The following is a 13,891-nucleotide window of genomic DNA, read 5'->3' on the forward strand; positions in this document are numbered from 1 at the left end:
ATCCATACAAACTTTCACTTGTGCAGCGGTTGCTTCGACATGATTATGACGCTCGACTCCGGTTCTCATTGCAGTTTTTAGCTCGCGTTGAGATAGATTCAGAATGGCCTTAAAATATCCTCTGGACAGGCGAAGCGAATTTTCACTTGGATGGTGCGGTCAATACTCACAACTGCCGAATTCGGGAGCCAGAAAATCCACACGCTATCTTAGTGGTTCCGTTGCATTCACCAAAAGTGACGGTATGGTATGGATTTATTGCATCATCTATTCTTGGTCCCTACTTCTACGAGGAGTTACGTTCTACAGATCCAGTGACATGTTCGATCACCGGGAAGCTATAGCATTGCTGTTACAGAATGAAATTGTTCCGGTTCTGCAAGCACGTCACTGCCTTGCAGACACAATCTTTATACAAGACGGAGCTCTTCCACATATTGCAGTGTGTGTTAAGAATGTTCTTAGAACACATTTTACAGAAAAACGTGTCATCATCTGGCACTTCCCTAATCTATGGCCTCTCCGAACCCCGGACCATAATCCATTGGCTTTGGGGGCATTTGAAACGTCTGGTAAGTTGTGACAATCCAAAAACTTTACCTCATCTTAAAGGTAGTATTTCACGCCACGTGCTAAACATTTCTCCGCACACACTTCGGTCAGTTGTGGAACATGGCATCTTTCACGTGGAATTTACTGAAAATGATGACCATTATGTGGAACATGTTTTGCTGCAGTAACGATTGTAAAAGTGTTTAACAACTGTTAAAATTGTAAACGTTTGCCTAAATGAGTAATGTCTTAATAAAACGCCCTCTGATGGTGACATGTACAACTTCCCCTTCCCCCGAAACAAATTCCCATCACTTCATGAAGTCCTCCACAAAATTTCACAATGAATGGTTTCGCCTGTAGACTACTTTAAAATAAGGTCTTTTAATTATGGACGCCCTGTATATTCAAATTTTATCAACTTATAAATACGTTTCACACTCCCTATTAACAAACAGACAGGAAGGGACGAATTTGGGCATTTTGCGGTCGACACAAAAAAAATTTTGTGGCCCTCAATAACATCATAGGATTGGAAAGAGGGTACGATCGATCGTTTATCTTCCCAAAAATACCACTGAATTAAACAATGGGGAAAAGTACCTGACCATCGTTCTTATTATCTGATTTCGGAAAACTTTTGAAAGCCTCGTACTCAATAGAATAGAGTTTTACCTGGAGAAAAATGAAGAGATGTCTTAAACAGTTTGCCTTCCGTAAATACATTAGTGCTATAGATGCCCTGCAACGGATAAAAAATGCTGTAGAAAATTTCTAAAAAGGCAGATTATTCGGTATAATATCTGAACATCACAAATATCTATCCATCAACTCAGAAAATTAAGAAAATAATAAAAGAGCGTGAAAAATACCGGACTATTTTTAAAGAATTTTATTCAGCTATTTAGAGGGTAGAAAATACTGGAGTGAAGTACAAAAAAAACTATAAAAAATATAATGTTGGAGTTCCACGGGGCTCTGTACTGGGCCCATTGGTGTAGAATCTTGTTGCCAACGAGATAGGCCTACCGAAAGAACCTACAGATAAAAGGTCAGTGTTTTGCTGACTTTTGCTGACAAGGGGAGGGAGGGGGTCAAAAATGGCTAAAAATCTGCTTACGTAATACTTGAATAGCCCCTTAGTGAGTTGTGCCGGAAGTGTAACTGTGTGTGTACCTAACAGTCTGAGTGCATATGTAGTGTTTGATTTTTCAATGCTGCCATCTATATATCAGAAGTGAAGTGAGCGATGTGTTATAATTGATTTGTACTGTTTGTAGGTCTGTTGCTCTCTTTGGCGACACCGGCAAAAACCAACTTCAGCCGACGACCACTGTAGCGACAGTGGGGTTCGAACCCGGGACCTCGCGACGCGAGTCCGTCGCTATTACCACTCGACCACCACAGCGGCCGTATTTTTTGTTCTGTGAAAAATTAAATTCCAAGAAGTGCAGTTGAGAAATACGATTTTTCTTATCTGAAAAAGCCGCTTTAAATGCTACTTGATGCTGGCGTCTAAAAAACTATCAAGTTGTTTATGTTTCGAAGTAGATGACAAATACAACCATTTATTCCTTTGTTATATGCAGTCGTTCATAACACCACTATGAAAAGATTCATTTTTTGGAATCGATCTAATGCGGTAAATTTGAATAAGACCGCAAAAGAAAAAAAAAGTAACCTCTTCTGAGAACTTTTCAAGTTCTTATTATTCTTATTATATGTTAGTCTCCCTATTCAGAAATATAACTTCGATCAACCTTACGTACATATTTGAACAGTGGTAAGGGCAATTGTGCTCTTCACACACTTTTGTTGGACAAAGTAAGAACAAGAAAAAAAAAATTCAAATTGTTACTGCGTCTATTCCGTGGAGAAAAAAAAATCTACTTTTCAGTCGATTTAATATGCGGAAAAATAATTATTCCAAATAGCCATAAAAGAAAAGCCCCACCTCTCGTTTTCACGCAATGGTTAATCGCTAGCGCACACGTAATCACCATTTTCATTTCTTTGCATGAAAAATAAAGTGCAAAAGTACGAGGATTTCAAAAGGCAAGGAAAAGCCCTATGTAAATTTTCCGATAGTTGTAAACGCGAATAACAAAAAAAAAAATTCAAACGTTGTATCCGGGAAAAGTTAACATTATCAATATAGGGAAAAAGTCAAATTCACGTAAATTAGTCGTATGAAGCGGGTAAACGTTATAGAAATCGTATCGACTGTATATGATCACAGTGGTCACTAAAAAAAAAAAAGCTTTTTCCGTGTTGTTTCATGCTGGAAACGAAATCACGAAATTAAAGTCATCTCCTCATGTTAACCTTGGTACAGTAGGCATTAAGGGGTTAGCAATCGGAAACAACTACACAACCGACTCAATAAAATTCACCCGTAATTTTATACAATGGTTACGAGAAGTAACAAAAAAAGACACACAGGGAAGATAAAAAAAGAGAGAAATCGCGTGACTTTGAATGGGATAAAACAACGGTTCACCATAATGATAATAACTCTTTGGCCTTGCACATCGTCGATGACTGATCACTTTCCCGACAGATCATTGCTCTCTCTGTGGTGATTCTCTCAATGTATTTCTTCCTTCCTGTCCCCTCAAGGAGAAAAGAAAGAAATCATCGAGTATAACAATAATATCGATAACCTTTCACTACACACTGTCAAACTCGGTTATAAGGACTTTCAAATGACCCTGAAGCTGTATGTTATAAACGAGGTTTGGATTTTGAAGATTCGTTTGAAATGTATGTATCGGATGTTATCGGAAAGAGCTTATTTCACCCTAATGTGAATAATGTAGTAATAAACGAACTTGCATCACCCATAAAAGACGATGATCTTCGTAATGTTACACATTTCTCATACAGGGTTCCACGTTGCCCTAGAGTTCTGCGCGAAATCGTGATTTGTAGCAGTACAAATAGTTGTAGTGATAATTTAGAGAGATAGACAGGGCTTGTTCCTCCTAATTTCAGGCCCAGGGCAAACATGAGATTTTAGGGCCCTTCATAATAGTATTCTTTGAGGCAGAGGCGTGAGCAGGAGAAGAGTGGCTCCCCAAGACGATCAAATACTAAAAGTACTTTAAAAATTAAAATATCGAAAGAAGTCACCAATTTGGGCATCCGAATGTTCTCCAAAGATTTGTTGTCCCGGGGAAAGTGTCCCGCTTTTGACCCATGTGAGAAACATGCCATGGAGGTGGATATAACTTCAAGGGTTTCTTAGAAAATTAATAACATCTCAAAAGCTTCCTAGAAAATGAATAATATTTCAAGACTTCTGTGTAGGCTTTTTTTCTCCAGTGAACTTTTTGACCATAATGTCTCCTTATGGGCGCTTGCCTTAACCAGGACCTGCACATCCAAGAGAGGGTGAGAGATTTCTCAATAGATTTTAATTGATTTTTGAATGAATTTTAACGATTTCAATTTTTTTTTTAAATAAATAAGGTGAATCTCTGGGCCACGTAATGAAGTCCTGTCATGGTCTCTTTGGTAAGGGTTCTACGGCCATTTCTCCCTCACCCTATATATTTTCCCTTCATTTCTTCATACCTGTATCTTTTTTTTTTTTTCCTGCAGCTAATTAGGTCGCAATCACCTGCTATCGCTGTTCTTGTACTTCATTTTCAATCCGTAGCTCCTAGAATATCCCAGGGCCAGAAGGGGCCCATAAGGCCCCAGGTTGAGAGACACTGCTCTGGACATCACGGGCCTAGTGAAAATAAATAAAAAAAATAAATCATGGCAGATGAAAATTGGGAGAAACAAATACCTGAGGAAAAAAATGAATGTGAAGCATTTAAGTGAAACGTAAGTGGAGGAAAAGGGTGACTACTTTTATAATCCTGTCCAGCTATTCATAAAAACCTCTACATGAGGGAGGTTCACCGATATCCAGCCTACGGGGGTCCGGAGATTCACAATTATTTGTAAAATTTCTGTTTTCTATAAAATAACGCAGAAATCAATTTAAAATTAGAAATGGCTTCACTCCTGGAAGGTTAAGAAACGGTGTCCTCCTAGAACACAATAATTATTTCCAGGAGGTACAACGAATGGAAACCTGCCAATGGTCGACGGTCGACAATCATAGAACGAATCCTGTAAACAATAGGAAATACAGACTTAAATTGTAAGATTTCCTAGAAAAAACGCCATAAAAATACTGAAAAATGTGGCGCTGCATTTGATTGACGTTAAAAGTGATGGCCTACTGATCGATTGTGTGAAAACACCACTCACTGACGTTACATCTGAACTGACGCCATAACCGACGTCTCATCGACGCTGAAATCGAGATTTATAGGCGTTATTCTCCATTATAATCAGCCTAACGCTAAACCCAAGATGTCACGATAACCGTGTTGGACTGAAAATACATATTAGAAAGGATCTCAGTTGAGCTCTTCGGCAAACAGAAGCTCCAACCCGTTTCTGATAAAATACAGTAGCACGTCCAGACAATGAACCTGGGTATTAGACGTGGTGGTGGTGGCATCAGCGCAAGTGAAGTCTCTCACATACGTAGTCTTTTTATTATTACCTTTCCAAAAACAACCATTACGTAACTATACACGTATACAGTTATTTGTTGCCTTTTTATTCAAGATAAACATTGTGTTTGCTTTCTTTTATTATTATTATTCTTTTTCCTAAGAAATTTGGTCACACACACACACAAAAGCTGGAACCAATTTCTTCCCGATCTCTTAGCCTTGAACCGTGTTATTAACACGAAAGTGTATGGTCATATTCACGCTTGATAAGACAGACAGAATATTACATAAAGTATATTATATATAAAATATATATAAAAAAACATAGTTTAACTACTGATATAGGCTTGAAGTAGGTAAGAAAGGATGTCCTCGCTGTATATTCTTCCTGTCGAAATGTTTTTTTTTACTGCAATTTTTGGCATTGTATTTCTGTATCTGTACGTGTGTGTTAATACGTTTCGTACGTGAGTGAAACCAAGCAATTTTCTTTACACCTACTTTTACTATTATACGTACTACTACTTTCTCTGTGGGCTACTATCTATTTGCTCTGCTTCCATTTCCACTCCGTGAGGTAGGCTTACTATCACTCGGATGGATGGATGGAAGGGAAAGTACAGTTTGATCGTACCTGTGTTCCAGAGCCTTCATTTTCTTCAAGGAGAGAGAGAGAGAGAGGTGCTCGGTTCCCGCTCTCAAGCATAGAAAATTGATAATATAAGAATCATTTAGTGAAACCGCTTCCTGTTGGTATTGACCAACTTCTAGCGAACGATCTGTGAGTTTCTCCGAGTTTTATGGTCTTACCGATTCGATGTTAATAGTCTGTTATAAAACACTGCTGTGTGAACTTAATTGGTAGATACCACCGAAGAGAAACCATTATATACGGTGTCGGCTACAGCGGAAAACGTATTGAGGAGGAGAGCGATGGCAATGCGGCTGAATGAAAAATTGTTATAAATTTATTGCCTAGGAATTACGTGAATAACAAATATCCATGGTTTAGGAGTCACGTGCAAAATATTCATTGCCTAGGAATCACGTGGGTATAGGAATCTCATGGTGCGTGAATCATGCGAAAAATATCTCTAGCTTTTTTTCTATAAATCTGAGAGAGAGTAAAGGTTTATTTGTATGAGTAAACTACATACAACAACATAACAAAAAACAACACAACACATGAACTACACACAAACTGTACACAAGGGTATGATCTCCCAAGGGATCTATGTCCGTCCTTGTACAAAATATCCATGATTTGGGAATCACCAGCATGGAAGTATCCGTGATCTTAGAATCGCGGGGAAAATGTGCATGGTCTAGGACAGTGTTTCTCAACCGCCGGGGCAACAACAACTGTTAAAATTGACGGAGCAAACTTGACAATTCAACTATCACTGCTCAAAAAAAACTATTTGTTAATATCATGTGTGCTATATTGAGTTTTTCAGTGTGGACCACTAATCAAAAACCGGTCATCAATTTCAATCGAAGAAGCGCAACAGTTGTATATTTTATTTGATAAGTATACATAACAGCAGCAGTTCCATATATATATATATATACTGCAGCCTACTCTTTGTACGCTTATTTTCAATATTCTCTAGAAGGCACATTTTTACTGATAAAATTTTATTTTTATCCGTTTATTGGTTAGGGACAAAAGTAACAAAGAAAAGCACCATTTTTTTTTTCATGGTGAATAAGTTTGCAAGTTTGCAAAATATGGACGTTTAGAGTTTGAACGTGACCGAGAATGCTTTCCTGTACACAGAGTTTTTGCTGAGCAAGAGAAAACTTCCCTATATTGTATTAATAAATCATTTTATTTTCGTCATTTCGCGCAGATAAAGATATATCCAAATTCTGTGCTCAGAGAAACAGCAGGTTTGTACAGGTGAAATAAAATAGAATGCGCTGATTCTCTGGAAAAAAAAGTTAGAGGGCACATTTGATTCAGAAATAAAGCCTCTTCTTTCTCCGCAAGAATCTCGGTACGCACCCATGCCGACCTCCCTCCCCCCCCCCCGCAACCTAGAGCCAGGCGCTCCCTGGACTGAGATATTTAGTGGGCCTCCTGTGTAATGAATTGATAGTGTAAACAACAAGACAAATATAATAAGATTTGTCCCGGATTACCGTGGTAGAGCCCTGTAAGTCGTACCCTTGGGGAGGGGGTCATGATGCTCTCTTAAAACACTAAAGATGCATGCTTAATTTCGTACGCAGAAGATATTTACCGAAAACTCGGATGGAAACACTATGATTCAATGATAAGCATCATGATTATTTCTGTTGAAGAATTTGTCAGAGTTCTTATACAGGAGGTTTTCTTCTGTGCGAGTGATGGCTATAATCAAACCTTTTGATTCGTTTTTTTATAAATTTTTTATCCACTAGAACTGAGGATTCTTGGATTGCATAATTTACATGTACGTTACGAGACACCACCCTAAACACACGAGTTTCATCCGGGAACAGCACAAGGGATCCATGGCCTCCACATGCTGCAGTAGGGAACCTAGGTTGGGATTTTTAGCTGGCCCCAGGTCAGACTGTTAACGGGCTCATCTTTTATGAATTTTCAGTGTGAAAACAAAAAATGACGAGAGAGAGAGAGAGAGAGAAAGAATCATATCTCGGACCACTGGGATGGAGTCCTGTCAGCTCCCTTCCCCCTTGTGAGGGTCATGCGTGGACCTCATTGCACAGGGGCTTCCACGATGAGATCTGGCACAATGATTTATGACAATAAATAAATATGTTTTATTAGAAGTGGTGCCTAAGCCCTCTTTCATTTTTTCCTGGGTCTATAATGCTTTTGAGACGGCAGTAAGGACATTTCTTTTTCTTTTCTTTTATTTTCGGATAAATATTCAAATATTTGTTTGAGTTACGTAGACCAGTCTCATCATCATTAAGGGCTCCGCTAGAAACTTTACGTTGGAAATCCCTGGTCTAGGAATCACGTGTATCTATGTACGTCTAGGAGTCTCATGGGTTCTGGTGAATCATGTGAAAAATATCCCTGGTCTAGAAATCTCCCGACCAAGAAGTTTCTAGAAATTCTAGGTTTGGGAATCACGTAAGAAATATTCATGGTCTTGGTCAATGGTCACGAAAATGGCATAGATAAGGTGCACGCAGGTTTTCCTCATGGGCCGCTAGATGATTTTTGATACAAAATTATATTGAATGAAATAATCGTGGAGCTTTTATTCTTATCTAGGATGCTTCGGGAATTTAATAGAGACACCGAATTTCCCTCGGGGTGTACACCTCGTATATTCAAAATTTCTGTGTGTCACGAACAGGGCCATAGCTAGAGGGGGGCGGGGGGGGGGACTGCCTCGGGCTGTAAAATTTTGGGGGTGGCCGTTTTAGGTGGGAACAAAGACCCCTTTACAAAGTTATATAATTTTAAAGTTGTGGGGGCGGCAAAATAATGTTTGCCCCAGGCAACAAGAATCCAAATTACGGCCCTGGCCACTAACGTAAAATGTTAAGGAGAATCTCTGTACTAGACCTTTGTACTGAGCCGAATCGTTTTGACAGACCGTTTGCGCAGCAAGTCAATAAAAATTCTTCCTGGACTGTTCATCCTGTCATGTTCTGATTCCTATTGTCACTCTGCTTGTGACAATAACATCTGTACAAGCGTGGATGAAAGAAAAAGAAATATATCGTGGCGTGATCCACTTAATTTGGTCGTCACAAAAGATGGAGAAATGCTCTAAGTATCTTACACCTTCGTTGCATGCCCAGCTTTCATTTATGGACACAATGGACACGACCTCTGTGTGACGGCTCATTCAGAGAGAACATTTTTTTTCTTCCTATCACGAGGGCAAACATATATCTAGTCGAATAATGGCGTGTCATGTATTGTGAGAAAAGTTATAAGGAGCCTCTGATATTAGTAAGGGAGATGGAGACTTATAAAACATGGCAGAAAACAAAAAACCCAATCACACCAACTGCTACTAGAAGAAACGACATTCCAGACCTCGTAATATCAAAACAAGCTTGACGTGCGACTCACCACGAGTTTCACACGAATGATCGCAACTACCGGTAGAGTTTTGTACCAGCGCTATAGGTCTACGGAAAATATACCGATGCACCTCACCAATTTTTGATAAAAGAATTCCGTTCATATTTCCAAAACATAAATTAGGTATTCAAGATTACACGAGTTCCAATTTCAAATCTAGACGAATGGTTGTAGTAAGTTATATAATATAGTAAATATACACATAAGGCAATTAATACAATGTACAATATAGACCAGGGATGGCCAACTTCTTATTCAAGAGCCACTATAATGGTCAGTTGCAACGTCACGGGTCGCACTAGCACCATTCCGGTGTAGAAGCCGCACCCGTAAAGTTACCCAGAAAGCCCGCAGATTTGTGCCCGCCATAAATAATACGGGAAAAAACGACAATTTAGTCACTTAAGTTTTACTCTGGGTTCCACTTCTTCATAAACTGATACATATCCACCGTTTTTCTGTTTTTCTGGCTCCTAGTTAGTAGATGCAATGCAAAAATTACTGTTTCTCCCGCAAATTAGTTCATTCAATTGCATCCATAGTTTGAAATTTTACACACTAAACATTTTTTTTTGTAATTTTTATGATATTACTTTTGTCTCTTTATCCTGATTTGGCAACCGGTGGTACCGCACAGGTTGAATAGACGCTCAAGGAATTGATTCCTTGATATATCCGAGATGGTACCAAGACAAAACGGACTAGCTTCGCATGGACCAGACTTGTAGATGTGAAAGGATGCGCACACGTACCATTACCTCTCTCTCTCTGGTTCTCTTGAATATCCATAAGATTTCACGGAACCATATCTGCGATACATGTATTCTTATTACTTGAGCAGTGTATACCTTACCTTCTTGGAACTGAATATCGGTATTTTTGTTTGAGGAAGCGTTACCAACCTGCTATATCGAAATTTAGAGATGACTGAGTCTTTGTTTTTGACAAAAAAGAAAAAAAAATCTACGTGTCTGGGTGTGGAACTCTTATTCAACGGTACAGTATGAAGCCGACCATCTCATATGACACATTTTTGCTCTTTGGAGTTGTTGGAGTCTGCGTATGTTATATATATATAGTCGGTTGATGTTTCGAGTTGGTATCTACTTCGAAAAAGTTTCGTCACTGATCACCACAAATATGCATTCAGCTACAAATACAGAACCAAAAAAAGCAACTCGCCCAATGAGGTGTCGGAAAGAAATGGAGTAAAAATGTCAATAACAAACTTTAAGAGCAATACGTATGTACGAAAAGGCAGTGTGATCAGAACATAATAATGTAAATCGTCTGTTGTGGAAAAAATTATGGCTTTTAAATAATGAAAAGAAAATCACTTTAATGCACAGTAATTTTATGTGGTCACAGGCCGCATAAAATCACCTCACGGGCAGCAGGAAGCCCGCCGACCAGCTGTTGGCCACCCCCGATATAGACAATAAACATCAGTGCATCTCAAATGCAGGAAGTTTTTACTTGCACGTGCAAAAATTTGGTTCTATGATGAGAGAATCATGTGTGCATTGTTTTGACAGAAGTGCCACCATCTGTCTTCATTTTAGAAGTGATTATAGCAAATGCTTGAATTTCCGTGTTTATGAAAGTATCGTGTTGGAGGTCTACTTGCTTTCAATGGGTATTTGCCGGCTTATGACAGTCTTCATTCCATTTGTAAATTGTCTGTAAATTAATATGGCTGTAAATAATTCTATGGGACGGTCTGCAGCACCAAAATCTGAAAAACAATGGTTACTACTAAACCACGCATGCACCTGATCCATTTCCCTCTATAGAACTTCTGGAGGATGAGTGCATATTGGAATATGCGTGTATGTGGTGTGAAAATAACGTGAAGTTTGGTTCTGTGTGACGATTGGTGTAGTGCTGCCATCTATTTTTCGAACTAGGAGTGAAATGCAATGATTGAATATTTGTACCGTTGTTGGTCTGTTGCTCTCAGTGGCGAGACTTGTCAACTGGAAGATCGGGTCGCATTCGCGCACATGCATTTGAAAATTCTGGCAGCATAACAAATTCGAATTGGTAGATACACTACACACCGCTCAGTATAATCAATTAAAATCCCATTATAAACATTCAATGTGCAGTATGGTCTATAAAGGAGCCTGAGCCATTTTGTGTGTGCGTGTGTTCACTCTTTTCTTATTGAAAAAAACAACTTTTTGCAAAACGCCTTCATAAATACAATGATACCTGGAATCACTACACTTCGAAGATGATTCGTTCCGGAATCACGTTCGTTAGCGGATATCTTCGTAATCCGAAACGTCATCTCGCATAGGAAATTATTGAAAACCGATTGATTCGTTCCAGATTCTGCCAAAAATTTAAAGATATCGTTTTCAAAATTACACCAAGGAACGCTATAAAAAAAAGACGAAACTGATTGAAGGCTAAAATGAGCAGCTTCAAAATTGGATGAATTAAAATCTACAGGAAGATGGGAGATATTGAAAATCTTTTTATGTTGTACAATAATACAGCAAAGCCTTTTTTTTGCAGACAACGATGGGACAAAAAAATTCGTCAGTAAAAGAAGGTTGACCGTTAATCAGGGGGTTATAGAAATGGCATATTATTATTATTCAGAGGGTAATTATTATATGCCTTAAAAGAGGGGTTACCGCGTCCCTAAAAGTTTCGTATGTGTCCATTTGTGATTTGGTCAGCTCATTTGAACTGGTTCATGCAGATATTCTCCTAGAATGTTCAGAATGTTCAGTTTCATGTTCAGAGTCTTGCACTGAAAAAAAAGCACGTTCCGAAGACACAGGCTCCTTTTCTTTAAATACATTTTTATTAGCTAAATATTTTACAGGAAATTTTTCAAAACGTTTCAGAAAGAGAAGTATAGTTACATTTAGAAAAAGGTAGCGAGGTGGACATGAAGACGTTGACCATGCATCTGCAACCCGTTGCTCGCGAGCACCATGGTGCTCCCTCATGCATCCAGAGTGCTCGATGCTCCTGTCCGATTTCCTACTCGCGAGCACTTGATCAACGTTCCCATTGAACGCCTTGTACGAATTGCATTCAAGGACTGAAATCATCCTGATTTCATGCATTCACATGTCAAACTTGCCTTACGGGTGCTCTCTCTTCTCTTTATGATCAGTACGGGTAGTGCTCGCGACTAGAAAAAGGTTGAAGACCTCTGACGGACTCATATGAGAGTAATTCTGACGATGATTTTCGCAAAAATTCAGCTCACGTCGCGGCTATTTTGTGTTACACGTGCATCCATGTCAACGGAAATGTTCGTTAGTTGAGGCAGGAAAATCGCGGAAAAAAACCATTCGTAAGCCGAGGCGTTCGTTAACAAAGGTATCACTGTTTACCGATTTCTTCAATTTTCTAAGAACTTTTAAAATAACGAATTTGTGGGAGACCCTGTATAATCATTAATCAAAATTAAGAAACTACCGTAAACTTTACCACTTATCAATTGCTCAATTAATTCATCTATTTAATCAGTTGGAAAAATATATAATTTTTTCAGCTCCCCGTATAACTTTGAACTCATTTGAACTAGGAAAGAGTAGGTGGGAACCAAAAAAAAAAGAAAAATTAAAAGGGAACCACGTCGAATAACTACGAACAATGAGGAAAGTTCAACATTTTTTCAGGGGAAGGGGAGGTAATTACTTAGTTGGTTCCTCTCTTTTGAGCGTGGTCGCTAAACCAAAGATAAGCCACTTTAATCCTTGGGTGTGGGCGGAGATCACCCTTTAAATAGAGGTGGAAAAATAGAAAATAGGGAAATAAGTTTTTTTTGCTTCGGGTGCCACCCCTTTAAACTACAGCTTTGAGGTGAAAAATATATCAGAGAGAGAGAAAATATGAAATCATACCACGGAACATGATTCTGGAGTTATATGATGCGCAATGAATAATAATCAACTGGCCAGGGAAGAGAAATTCATACTTTTCTGTATGAAAAAAAGGCTTTTGGGATGGAATTTTTTTTTTTTTTTAATTCCATTTTTCCCTGGGATTGTTGTTTTCTCATCGCATTCGTAATAATCAGTTTTAGAGGTGGTATGGAAAAGAAAATAGAAGCGCAACGCCCTTAACCTCTAACGAAATCCGGAAGGATCATACAGAGAAGAAAGGTCAAGGAAAGGCACATCATCCTTATCAGAGAGGATAATACAGTCAAACTCGGTTGTATTATAATGACATCGAAGATTCCGCGAAATTTCTTCGTTGTAACCAAGATGTCGTTGCAACCCAAGGTTTGTTTTCAAGACTTTTTAAATGGTATGTAAAGTAAAGGTTGCCCCATAAATTGAAAAATAGTTTGGAGCTCATAAAAATTTAAAGGGAATTGACGTATTTGAAAACGCGGCTTTTGCGAGAAAGTTATCTTCATGAAAGGGGATGTTTTTTTTCGACACAAAAAAAAAAAATTGGTTTCGACTTTCGTCGCTAGAGACCACTGCGTGAAAGAAAATCACAGAATTTTGAATTTTCGTTGATTCTCGAATTATTTCTCTGATGTATTCTGAATTTTTATTCATTCTGGAATAATTGAATTCATTAGTTATGGAATGATTTCTCATTGACTTAATTTTTCATGAATTTTAAAATAAATTTTTATTAGTTTTTGAATAATTTTTCATTAGAGAGTAATTGAATCATTTTTCATTAATTCTCTTTAACCGAGTTGTTCTTTCCATTTCAAATTCTTGAGATTTCGAATTTTCTTTCTTCACCTCTAATACCTTGATACAGTGGT

Source organism: Pholcus phalangioides, unplaced genomic scaffold (assembly GCF_987345545.1).
Source record: "Pholcus phalangioides strain wild (caught in Gottingen) unplaced genomic scaffold, Ppha-v1.0 ptg000009l_1, whole genome shotgun sequence".
Classification (NCBI taxonomy): Eukaryota; Metazoa; Arthropoda; class Arachnida; order Araneae; family Pholcidae; genus Pholcus; species Pholcus phalangioides.